General features: G+C 43.5%; 1 protein-coding gene across 2 annotated transcripts in view; it reads left to right on the forward strand.

Annotated features, from left to right (window-relative positions):
* The first annotated feature begins 902 nt into the window (after nucleotides 1-902).
* LOC118090495 (phosphatase and actin regulator 1) overlaps nucleotides 903-12,003 on the forward strand; it is a 127,738-nt gene continuing 116,637 nt past the window's right edge. The window contains exon 1 of one of the 2 annotated variants that reach the window (XM_088675179.1): nucleotides 903-1,000. The gene's annotated coding sequence lies outside the window, so the exon portion shown is untranslated. The remainder of the gene's footprint in view (nucleotides 1,001-12,003) is intronic. The other variant, XM_088675180.1, reaches the window with a different exon arrangement.

Here is a 12,003-nt window from a genome sequence, read left to right on the forward strand (position 1 = left end):
TTAGAACACCCTATTCCATGTTGCTGTGATTCAGTTGTGGCTTCCCAGAATGTAATCCCCCCTTTCCCCACAACAGCCTGAGCCCAGTTTGAATTATATAATTGTGCTACTTTGAGTCATGTGACTGGCTGAGTAATTGCCTGCAGAAGGAGACAAACGGCATATTAAAAAGCAGAACAAATTGTATTTAAAACTTATTTCCCACCCACCCCCACCCCAAAAAAGTAGCATGATATTTCCATGCAGATGCATCTGAAGGAGATGGATGCTGCAGTAGCCACATGGAGATTTGCTTTATAGTAAAAAGCCTTGGAATTGGACAGGGAAAGGGCAAGTGCGTAAGGTGAATAGGCTGGACCTGCGGTTTCTCCTCCCCCCCCCCCCCCACAATCACACGCTGCTTCTGAAACTGGTTGCATCTAATTTTGTACAAAATGAATTGCTCCTTGGAGACCTCTGCCAGGAGCTAGGAATCGTTGCCTGGTGGAGGTAAGTACAGCAATCTCATTCCTCTCAGCTTCTGCACTTGCCATGCATTATTACTTTTTTCATTCTTTCTGGTGACTGAGAAAGCCGGGGGAGGGGGCGGAGGAGAAAAGGGGGGGTAGCAGCTGGCATGTCTGGAAACCACAAGGGTTCTGTGAAAGGGAGTTCTTTTATTTAAAGGGTATATCGGAATGGGGAGAGGCACAAGTTGAAAATAAAACATCATCACCCTTTTGCGTTGTCTCTCGGTGCCTTTTGAGGCTGCTGATTAGATTTGTTTTGCTCAGGCTTCTCTGTGAGTTAGCTGGTGAAGAATTGGCGCTTGCCATCTTCCCTTTCCTGCTCCCCATCAGCTGAATCCAAAAAAAGAAGGGGCTGGACTGGCAGCACTGCAAGTCTGGTTGTGTAGCGTATGCATGTGCACTTGAAGGGACTGTTGCTCAGTTTCAGAAGGCACAGCTGTTGCTGGGAGAGCCAGAGAATGTGAAGGAAGCTTTGTGGTCTTTCAAATCAGGTAGGCAAGATGATAAAATACGCGTTTCTGTTGCTATCGAGTCAAATTTTCCCTCTCCTTCTGCCGCTCAACACCACCTCCTGGTTCTTTATCCATTTTGTTTGAGTTTACAAGATCTTTCCACCTGATTGTATAGATCAGCCACAGTTGTCCACGACAGCTATTGCCTGTGCCTGCCCCAAACGCAGCATGTATGAATGAGTGGAGGGCAGGAACAGGTCTGGCAACCAGGATTTGCAGACCAGGAAATGCAATTCTGACCCAAACCGAGGTGTGCAGTAAATGATGGAGCCTAGCATACACGATCCTCTGGAAAACAAAGTTATTTAGAGGACACATCAAAACACGGGGGGGGGGGAGGCATGTGTAGCCTCTATGTACCCAAAAAAATCACAGGAAAAGAAATCAGTATTGTGTTACTAGTGGTGCCATTGATAAACACTGGTTTCTCTTCAGGTATAACTCTTTTGCCTTTTGCTAATGGTATCGTTGATGGTATTGGTGGTAGATGAGAAGGCTTTGCTGCAACATGATTCACTTTAAAAAATATACTGCAGTGACTGGCTAGTGTGTGAGAGAGACTTGGAGTGGGGAGTTCAATTACCTCAGCCATGAGATCAGCCTTTAAGCTCACTGTGCGATCTTGCATAAGACTCCCACACACTCTTGCTCTCTGCCTACCTTACCTCCTCAGGGTTGTTGTGAAAATAAAATGGGAGAGTGGAGCCCAAGTTCCTTGGAGGAAGTTTGAGATAGAAATGTAATAAATAAATAGCATTCTAAGTGTGTGGTGGAAGTGTCTGAAAATAAAAGGCGGGAGTTTTCTGCAGAAACAAGTCCAAGTCCAGTTTTAACTTCTATGCATTGCACTCGGGATGAGTACAATGGAAATAAAGGCAGCTTTCTACATGTCAGGACTGAGCTGCCAGCTGTCTGAGGGTGCCTCCCTCTAGCTACCGGTAGGGAAGCTGGCAGGTAGGATGGGGCCTAGGAGGAAACTGGTGCCAGGGTGGGGAAACAGAACTAGGATTGGCCCTCCAGGACACTCTCTCTCTCTCTCTCTCTCTCTCTCTCTCTCTCTCTCTCTCTCTCTCTCTCTCCCACCCCCTCTGGTCCTCAGGATTCTCCCCATGCAACTCCAAGCGCTTACTTTGAGTTCTTTTGCCTGGCTGCAATGTGCCCTTGGAAGTGTGATTCTACCTCCTGCATGACTGAGTGCGCAGCTAAGTGTAAAGACATTAGTGCAGAAACCTCTGGCTTTGGTGTGGCTGTAAGCTGATTGTGCAGAGCTCGGAAGGACGTTGGTTCTAGTCCCACCCAGCACTGACAGGCAGGCCCTGAGAGTTTCCGCATGAGGGAAAGTGGTCTTCAGGCTGGGGGTTGAGGGAGGAATTCCCACTCCCCTTGGCCTGGGGGAAACCTGAAAGAACAAGGTGCTGGAACTAGACTGGGAATGGGGAGTACATAGATTTAGGCAGAAACAAATCCTTGCGGCAGGACGTAAGTAAAAGAGGGGTGAGTGAGTGGGATGTTAGTCAGTTCAGAGAAGGTCCAGATAAGAGGGGAGACTCTTTACTTTTGTAACAGGAGTGGTGGGTGTTGAGGGAAACTGGAGAGACATTATCTACCTTCTTCCTTCCTAAGGATTTGTTTGGGCTGTTTGCCCTGCTGCCTTCACCTGCTGACTGGCACCTCAGGAAGTAGGTCTGTGATCCAAAAAAAAAAAATCTTTCAAAGTCGGCGTTCTTGCGGTAAAAGGAATAAATCAGCTTGTATCCAAGCACTTTTGACTTAACTGGGTTGGGGATCAGGGTATAATGAAGCAGAATAGCTTTCTCCCTTCAGTTTGAGCAACCAACACTGCACATGCAAGGAGCTCTTTCTGATCAAACACACAGAGACACAGCTTGCACTGGTCTCCCAACCAAATTGCTGACCAAGTCCTCACCCGTATAGTTTTCATAATGCTACAGCACCTGGTATTTGCTGGGTCCAGTGGTGGCATCTTGAATAAAATATTGGGGGGGGGGGTAAGCCCCACCTGCACCACACAATCAATCACATGACATGGTGCACACACACCATTTGAATGACAATGCCCATCAACTTTTGGGGGGGCAGCCCCCTCAAATACTTTATTGAGTGGGGCCAAAGTCCCCTCGGCCCTTAGGAGTTGGCTCCTATGGCTGAGTTGCAACTTCTCCACAGCAGCAGCTGGTGAAGCAGCTCACTGGGAAGAACTGCCACCCACTTTTGTGGAGAGCTGAAATCTTGCCTTTACCGCAAATGGCCAGGCAGTGGCAGCTCAGTCAGGCTGGAGGGACGCTCTCAGTCATGGAGCCTGTCCAAGGCGTCCAGCCTGAAGCAGAGCCCAAATGGTGCCCCCTCCTTGCACTAGGACCAACATTTTGAAAAGTTTGACTGCACTTAATTCCTCGCTTCATCTATCCTCCCATCGTGGTGCTGTCTAAAGCAGGTTGCTTCCTCCTGCTGCATGGCAGGGCTGACCTTGCTCAGTAGGAACCAGACAAATCTCTTGGCTGCTGTTCGGCTCGCATCTTCCAGTGCAGCCTGCTAATGACAGTGCAAATGCTGATTCATTTGCTTTTACGTCTGGACCATTGACAAACCATGGTTAGAGCCATAACTTTGCCTCGGGAGGCTGTTAAGTTCATCATGAGCTTGGGAGTGATGAACTTCTGAAGCTCACTCCTGGACAGGTGGGAAACAAGCAGTTAAGCAGTTCTAAACATGAACTTGCCTGTTCTATGTCTGGAAGCACCATTCACACGATGGGTTTGTTTTGCATTATGTCTGCATCCAGCCAGAGTCACTTTTTGAGGGCGTGGGCTGGGTAATGAACAGCTTTAAGAGGCCCTGATCCCCTGCCCATGAGGAGGGACTGGAGTCGTTCCACCCACACCCCTAGGGGGAAAAATGGCACTGCCAGAACTGACAGTGCCAGTTCTCTGATTAGGTCACCAGCCCAGTGAAGGCACAATTTGTTTTCATTGCAATTAATTTCATTGCATTCTACAGAATTGCAAAACAAAGGGCAAAGACAAACCTGACCCTACCCTTCTGCATGGAAAGAACTGACATTATTTGGGGGCATGCCAGGCTGCCAGTGTTTTTCTGTTTTACCAGAAATCATCCCCTGCCCCTTTGGAATGCAGTTCTATATAATTTCCCAAAAATAGTCAAATTCAGCTTGTTGGTCTACTGTGCAGAGCAGCCAAAGTCCAACACTGCAGAATGAAGAGCACAACAAAATTCACATTGTGGCTCCCAGAGACTGTTCTTGTTGAACCACTTCTGCTGCTGGCTTTAGCTAGAAGACTACAAGCAAATAATTGGGCTCAAGGAGCTAAAGCAGCTGTTTTTTAATATATATTTTAAGTAATACATTCTTTTCCATTTTTTGTTGCAAAACGCTAACCTCTGCCTGTTCCTGCTAAGTCAACAGCTTAATGTTGGCTGGCTATAACAGGGCAGGGCTGAGATGGAAGCTTCTTCTCATCTCTCTCTCTCTCTCTCTTTCCCCCTGCCCCTAACACTGGCCACTTCCCATTTCCTACCAATCAGGTGGTCTTCTCTTTAGCGATATCAAAAACTGTATAGTGTGCAAATTATAAACTGTAACATAAAAAGGTTACATACCCAATCTTTTTTCCTGAATAGATATAATCTACATGAGAATGAAAATTACTCTGGAGCAGTGCTCATGCAATTATGTAGTCACTGATACTAACAACATTTTTTGGAAAAAATATATAGCCAACCCCAGGTGTTGCTAATAATCATGAAACCGAGTTTAAAGATACAGTACAAAGTAACAACAAAGATACAAATAATCAAATAAAACAATTGAGGTCTAATTCAGAATTAAGTCCCCCTGGATGAATAGTTTTGAACATAAAGATAAAGCGGGTTTCTTGCTGCCGTAACTGTCGCTCATAATCTTTTCTGGTGCCAATTGTCCTCTGATTCACCCATAAAACTGTAAATAATAAATCCATGTCCTAATAAAGCCCTGCATACGCAGCATACATCTAAAGCACTTTTCTCCCCAAAGAATAATGGGAACTGTAGTTTATCCCCCAGCACCCTTAACAAACTACAGTTCCCAGGATTTTTTTGGGGGGGTGGAGCTTTAAATGCATGGTGTGTTTAGTTTAGTTTTTAGCCATAGTTTCACTCAGGGATGCTTTGCAAATTCCTACACAAATGCTACTTTACTGTGAGTTAGTCACATTTTTGGACACCATTTGGGGCAAGATTATGAATGAATATGAGAGCTTCATGCTGCGTGGCTAGAGGTGAGGCTTTAAGATCCATGTATTGTTTGCCCCATGTTTCTCAGTATAAATATGATAATGGGAGAAGTAGGCCCGCCTCAGCGCCAATGCGTATCATCCCACAATAGTCTGGAACTTCTTCCTCTCAGCACAATCCAATGCCACTCTATAACATAATGATCTATGAAGGGAAAACATAGGCAAGGTGAGAGATGTGGTTACGTCCCAAGTAAACACCGCCTTCCCACCTGGCTGTGCAGTGCTAACAATGGGATGGAAACATATCATTAATCTGACCCATCTGGTTCTTTCACAAACATGTTTCCAGAGTGGCACAACCATAGGGAAGTGGGTGTCGATAGCTGCAAATTGGCTGCTGAAGCAGATCTAGCAACAATAGTACACAAGGTGAGGAAGAGTTGTTTGTTAAAGGCCATCCATAGTTTGGAGCTTCACTCTCTGAAAGTCTGCTGCTTTCATATTGTCTGCATATTCTGTTTTGAAGACCCGCAGGACACCTTAAGGCAGGCATCCCCAAACTCAGCCCTCCAGATGTTTTGGGACTACAATTCCCATCATCCCTGACCACTGGTCCTGTTAGCTATGGATGATGGGAGTTGTAGTCCCAAAACTTCTGGAGGGCCGAGTTTGGGGGTGCCTGCCTTAAGGTTTTCTCCATCGAAACATGGCTTCATTTCAACATGACAGCCATTGGATGCAGCCTACCTCAGTGTGTAAAATGCAGAAACTGTTCATACGTTGTGAGTTTGTTTTCAAACCTGCATGGGAGGGAACTATATAAAATGTTTGCATAAGCCCATGTGAAGCAGAACTGCTCAGACCTTCATGATTCTCTGTTCTTTCAAAGGATGTGGTACACCATTAAAGGCAGCTTTAGATTTGGACGTACCAAATGTGTAGGCTTGTGTTTTGTCTTCCCATCATAACAGGAAACACTGGGGGGTGTCTTTTCTTTCATTCTCTATTCCAAAGAATAAGTTCTGCATACTTTTGAGATGCCTTCATAATTAATGGCAATGGTCTATTTGCTTTTGACTGATATACAGACAACTTGTAGGTCAGAATCAAACTGTTCTCTGGGTAAGGTCAAAAACAACTCTTCACTTTCTTAACATCAGCGATTAACATACAATTCCATTTTTTTCTACCCGGTGGTTGGACAATATCCAGTCTTTATTTTTCCATACCTTTCCTAATTTCAAAAAGCCCCCCTCACACAAAAACATTAAAAATATATGGGTTGTTAATCAACCCAAGACCTGGTTGAAGAGAAATGTTCTTGCCTGGCACCTAAAGGTGTATAATGAAGGTGCTACCTGAACCTCCTTGCAGAGAGCATTCCGCAATTGTGTTGCTTACCCTCCAGACCTCTAATGGAGGAGGCACATAAAGAAGGGCCTCAGATTATGATGGCAGTGTCTGGGTAGGTTCATATGGAGAGAAGCGGTCCTTAAGATACTGTGGTCCTGAGCTGTTTGAAGCATTATAGCAGGCATCCCCAAACTGCGGCCCTCCAGATGTTTTTGCCTACAACTCCCACGATCCGTAGCTAACAGGGCCAGTGGTCAGGGAAGATGGGAATTGTAGTCCAAAACATGTGGAGGGCCAAAGTTTGGGGATGCCTGCATTATAGGTCAAAACCAGCACTTTGAATTGGGCCCAAAAAATAATCGGCAGCCAATGCAGTTGGGCCAGGATCGGTGCAATATGCTCAGTCTTGCCCCAGTGACTGCCAAATTCTGCACCAGCCGAAGTTTCTGGACCTTCTTCTGTGTAAAAGGGATTCAATGTGAAACCCCTCTGAAAATGGTAAGTCTCCTAACAATTCTCAGTACCTTAACAAACTACAGTTCCCATGATTCTTTGGGGAAGGCACAGCTGTTTAAAGTACTGTTTTAAATGCCTTGTGCACATGTGACCTAATTCTACCTACAGTGTTACAGCTGTGCTAAATATCAGCAAGGAGGGAAACACATCCAGAGCTGGGTGAGTCAAGCTCTTATTATTTCAAAGAAGAAATGGAACTGTAAAAAAGGGCCGCTACATTTAAAGTGAAATTGTTTTAGTACTGCCTGTGAAATGAAGAAATAGATTGATTCCCCACCCCTCATTGCAAGGCACCATGTGTTTTAAAAACCTGGGTAGGTTATTGCATAAATAGTGTTCACTGTAGATATAAGCACTGCTTATAGAATGCTAATACATTCAGGTTCATACCTGAGAGCTTCAAATAATGAAGGAGCAATAATATTTTGAAATACGATGTGGTTAATTGCTTGTTGAAAGGAAGGCCATCCCGAGTAGTGTTTTTGTATGGAAGTGAATTAAAAACAGAGTATATACTGTAGAGCCCGTGCCCTTGCCATACGTATACAGTACAGAGCCCTTATAAGAGAGGCAAATGTTGAAGTCAATAAAACCAGGTTCTTGGTGCGTACTGTAACATCTCCCTCCGTCATGTTGAACTGGTTGTGGCCAGCTTCCAACCCCCTCTCCCTCCTTCTTTGCTTAGCTTTCCACAAGGCAGGGGTGTTATTTAAAGCTGTCGCATTGCCTTTCACCCTGCTGTTGAATGTGATGTTTTTGCATGTGTTCAGGATCTGTCTCTCACAAATGTCGGAATGAAAAGGCCAATTAGAGTGAATTAGACCATGCTTTTAAAAATGACTTGTCAGTACAATATTCTGTGAATTTCTTTTAGCTTCCTGTTGCAGACAATCATACTGTTGGAGTCTTACTTGTGGGAACTTGGCCCTCCTCAGAGAAATGCCAGGCCCATTTCCTGAATTTTTCAGCTTCTGTTGTGACAACAGCAATAGAACAGAAAAAGGTCTCTACCCTTTTTTCTTATGATGAGCAAACCCCTGGAACCAATGAGACTTATTTCTGAGTAAACATGCCTAGGATTGGGCTGTTGGACTGCTCTGTTTCCCTTTTTTAAAAAAAGTATTGCATATAATTTTTTGCCTTTCCTCTAGGCCTTCTCATTCCCAGTCCAAAATCTAACCCTACACTACACAGGTTATGACTTATGCATTTCTTTTTTCTTTTTTTAAAGGCTCTTGAAGTCTTATCATAATAAAATTTCAATATGAAAATTACTTTGGTTGGCCCTGGTAGGGTAAACTTAGGCCTCCGCACGCTGCTTAAGAGCTTTATAGCATTTATTTTTTTAAAAATAGAACCTGATTGCAGTTCTCTTGTTCAGAAAGTATAAATAACATCTTCCAGGCAAGTTTTCATACCCCTCCCCCTTTCTAATGTGATGAAGAGTTCAGGGGATATTTTGTGACATTTTGGCTAGCCTAATAAAGATACTGCCTTAAAATGGATTTTTTTCTTATGGACTGACATGACTATCATTTACTTTTTGTACAATCTCTTTCTCTAACCATACATAAAAGAAATGGGTGGGTGGGTGTTGAAATTCAGTTTGAAAATATAGTGATTGGTCCGTCAAGCATTAAGACTGCTGCTCAGCCTCTATTCATGTCAAATATATTTGTTCTGAGCTCATCCAGGGATGCATACAGATTGCAGCAGCAGTGCTTAGCAGTTTGTCTCTTTAGACCTTAAATTCTCTTTATTTACTTATTTAGAATAACATTAGTTTGGATGGGGGTGGAGAGAGAGCGTGAGCAGAGCCAGGCTGAAAGAAGGAATTAATCACAACCGGTTGACATCCATTAGAAAGCAAGTTCTTTTGAAATCTCTATTCAATTGCATGTTCTATAAAAGGGTAACTTTCAGTCTCGCAAAACCCCAGAGGTTGGATGTGATGAGGCATGCAGCGAAGGGAAAGAGAACAAGCAAACCTCATCTAGCTCTGTCTACGAGCTTGTGCAATGGTGTAACATATGGCAATACATTTCTTTGACTTCTTTTTTAAACTATAGCTTATTTATTAAAAGTGCCACTTTTAAGTGTGTATCCAAAAAGCACTTGCCTTTTGTTTCTCAGTGTTATGCATTGTGTGGGTGTCCCTTCTTTCTTAAAATACATACACAGGCAGGGACTGTACCCTCTGCGCCATGCTGACAGCAGCTGTATACTTTATAATTGCCAAATCACTTGAGAAAGGCAGGCAACTAATTACAGCTGATGTTGGAGGATGGAGCAGCGGCTTCTGTGAACCAGAAGTTCAGGGGCATCCTGAGTTCAGCTATACAGTGGTACCTCTACTTACGAATAACTCTACCTACAAATGTTTCTACTTACGAACGGCGCTCCGTCCGCCATCTTGGATGGGGTTTAGATAGGATTTTTTCCACTTACGAATGTTTAGATAGGGTTGCTTCAACTTACAATTTTTTTCTCCCAATGCATTCTTATGGGATTTGACTTACCAATTTTTTCGACTTACGAATGTGCGTTCAGAGCGCATTAAATCACTGCTTCCCTCCCTCAATGTGGCAGGCAGCAGCATTACAGGAGAAGGAAGGTTTGAGTGAAATATGAGAAATCCAGGTTGAAGTCGCTGCTCTACCAAACCATGCCAACTGCTTTGAAAAGTTAGTGGTGCCACGGATGTGAGGCACATTAGGCCATTGTATGACTCAGCTGTGGGGGACAACAACTTGAGAGGCGCCAAAAAACGACACTGGAGACTGGGAGAATGAAAAGGGTCGGCTTGGGTAGGGAAGAGCAAATATCCGTGGTGAAGAAAATGGGCACTACTTAGTCCAGTGGAACCCATTTGAACTGGCCATGTGAGCAGCCACTGTCTGTGTGTGATGTGCAAATCCTGCTAAGAACCAATTTCACCCTCATAGGACATAGTGTAAACAGGCACAAGGGCAAAGGGCTTATGCAGCAATGTGTTTATCTGCTGCATTTATAACATTCATACAAGGAGCTCAGGATGGCTGTGTGCGCCAGAATCCTATTCCCATAACAGCAAGGTCCAGGCCTACTTAGCTGCAGAGAAGGAGCTACAACAGTCTTACAAATTGATGCACATCTTAATTTCCAGTTGACTTCATCAAGGGAATATATTAGTCTGGTATTTTAGTGAGCGTCATGATCATTTCAAGGGCTAAAACAAGCTACTATCAGCTTTCCTATGCTATTAATCCCTGATGGGATCTGACATTTCTTAATTGAGGTTCCTAGAAAAATGATTAGTTGGATTTTAAGAGCAGCAAGGCATTGGCATTCCCCTTTGAAACGCACAACCATGTACCAGGTTCTGCCGTGTCATGCATGCATCTCCTGTTTTCAGCTGTGCAGAATAAATGGTGTACTGACGTCTGCATGGATCTGTGTCCAGCTGATAATATCACAAGTATTTAGCTCGTTCTTTGATGCGTTTGCAGGTCTCTACATGCAGTTCTTCATGGTGTAAAGCCAAACAGGATATGATCTTAACAAAAACTTATTCAAACTAGTTTGGTGAACTAGAGAAGTAGCCAAAAGTTTTGGGGGAGTGTGTGTGTGTGTGTGTGTGTGTGTGTGTGTGTGTGAGAGAGAGAGAGAGAGAGAGAGAGAGAGAGAGAGAGAGAGAGAGAGAGAATGTTAAGGTATGATATAATACAAGCATGCTGCAGCCTACATGAGATTGAGCATCATTTACATTTATATTCATGTCAATTTATTTATAGCACATGTCATTCCAAAAGCTTGCCTAAAGGTAGAGTGTAGTAAAAATTTAAAGCCTTTCAGGTGTTAACATTCAACCCACTAAACCACCTAGCTTTGGGTGGCAAACACCAAAGAAAATAAAATAGTCATTTAGGAAATATGTGTGCTTCACCTACTATCTACAGACTTGTCCCCATCCTATATGGAACTCTTTCTCCTATCCGCTACATTCTTCAAGACCAACATCCTGAAATTTGTGTCCATTAGAAAAAAGAAACAGCACATATTGAGATGCATTCTTGTGGCTTTCTGCAGATAACTTGTTAAATTATTTAATGCAGTTAGGTAATTTTAGACTCTGGACTTACTATCCCCCTCCCCCTCGCCCAACCCTGATCTTTAGATAGTGAATTCGCCTACTTCTGAATATGGTAAACCAGCCCTTCTGCATTGGGGAGACCCTTCTGCTCATTCTTCTGAGTGGGGCCCCCCTGAAATTCCACTCTAGAGTCCAGCCCTGATGGTACCACTAATTTAATTAGAATGATACCACCAGATATCGCTGTTCAAGTTCAGTTTTGAAAAACCTGTTGTTGTACCTGTAGCATTTAGTATTCTTCAGTGTGGTGCTGTGACTGCATATGTTAGTTCATGACGGGGCCTTTTCAGTGGCAGTTCCTCTTTTGTGAAATGCTCTCTCTGGTGAGGTGCATCTGTCCCCCTCATAATTGAGCTTCAGGAGGAATTTAAAAACAGCTGAGTTTACTCAGGAAGTTGCTGGCTGAAAGACAGTTTCTGGCAACCCTAAGATCACTTTTTATTTATTTTTTTTAATCACTTTTAAGGTATTTTTAGAATTTTTTTTAAAAAAATGTTTTAATATTGATATGTTTGCCACACTGGGCTCCTTTGGGAGGAGAGGAGGAACGTAAATAGAATAAAGAATAGTTACAGGTAGGTAGCCGTGTTGGTCTGAGTCGAAGCAAAATAAAAAATAAAATAAAATAAATCCTTCAGTAGCACCTTAAAGACCAACTAAGTTTTTATTTTGGTATGAGCTTTCATGTGCATGCAGTATCTGAAGAAGTGTGCATGCACACGAAA

The sequence above is a fragment of the Zootoca vivipara genome, chromosome 8 (assembly GCF_965207765.1).
Source record: "Zootoca vivipara chromosome 8, rZooViv2.hap1.1, whole genome shotgun sequence".
Taxonomy (NCBI): domain Eukaryota; kingdom Metazoa; phylum Chordata; class Lepidosauria; order Squamata; family Lacertidae; genus Zootoca; species Zootoca vivipara.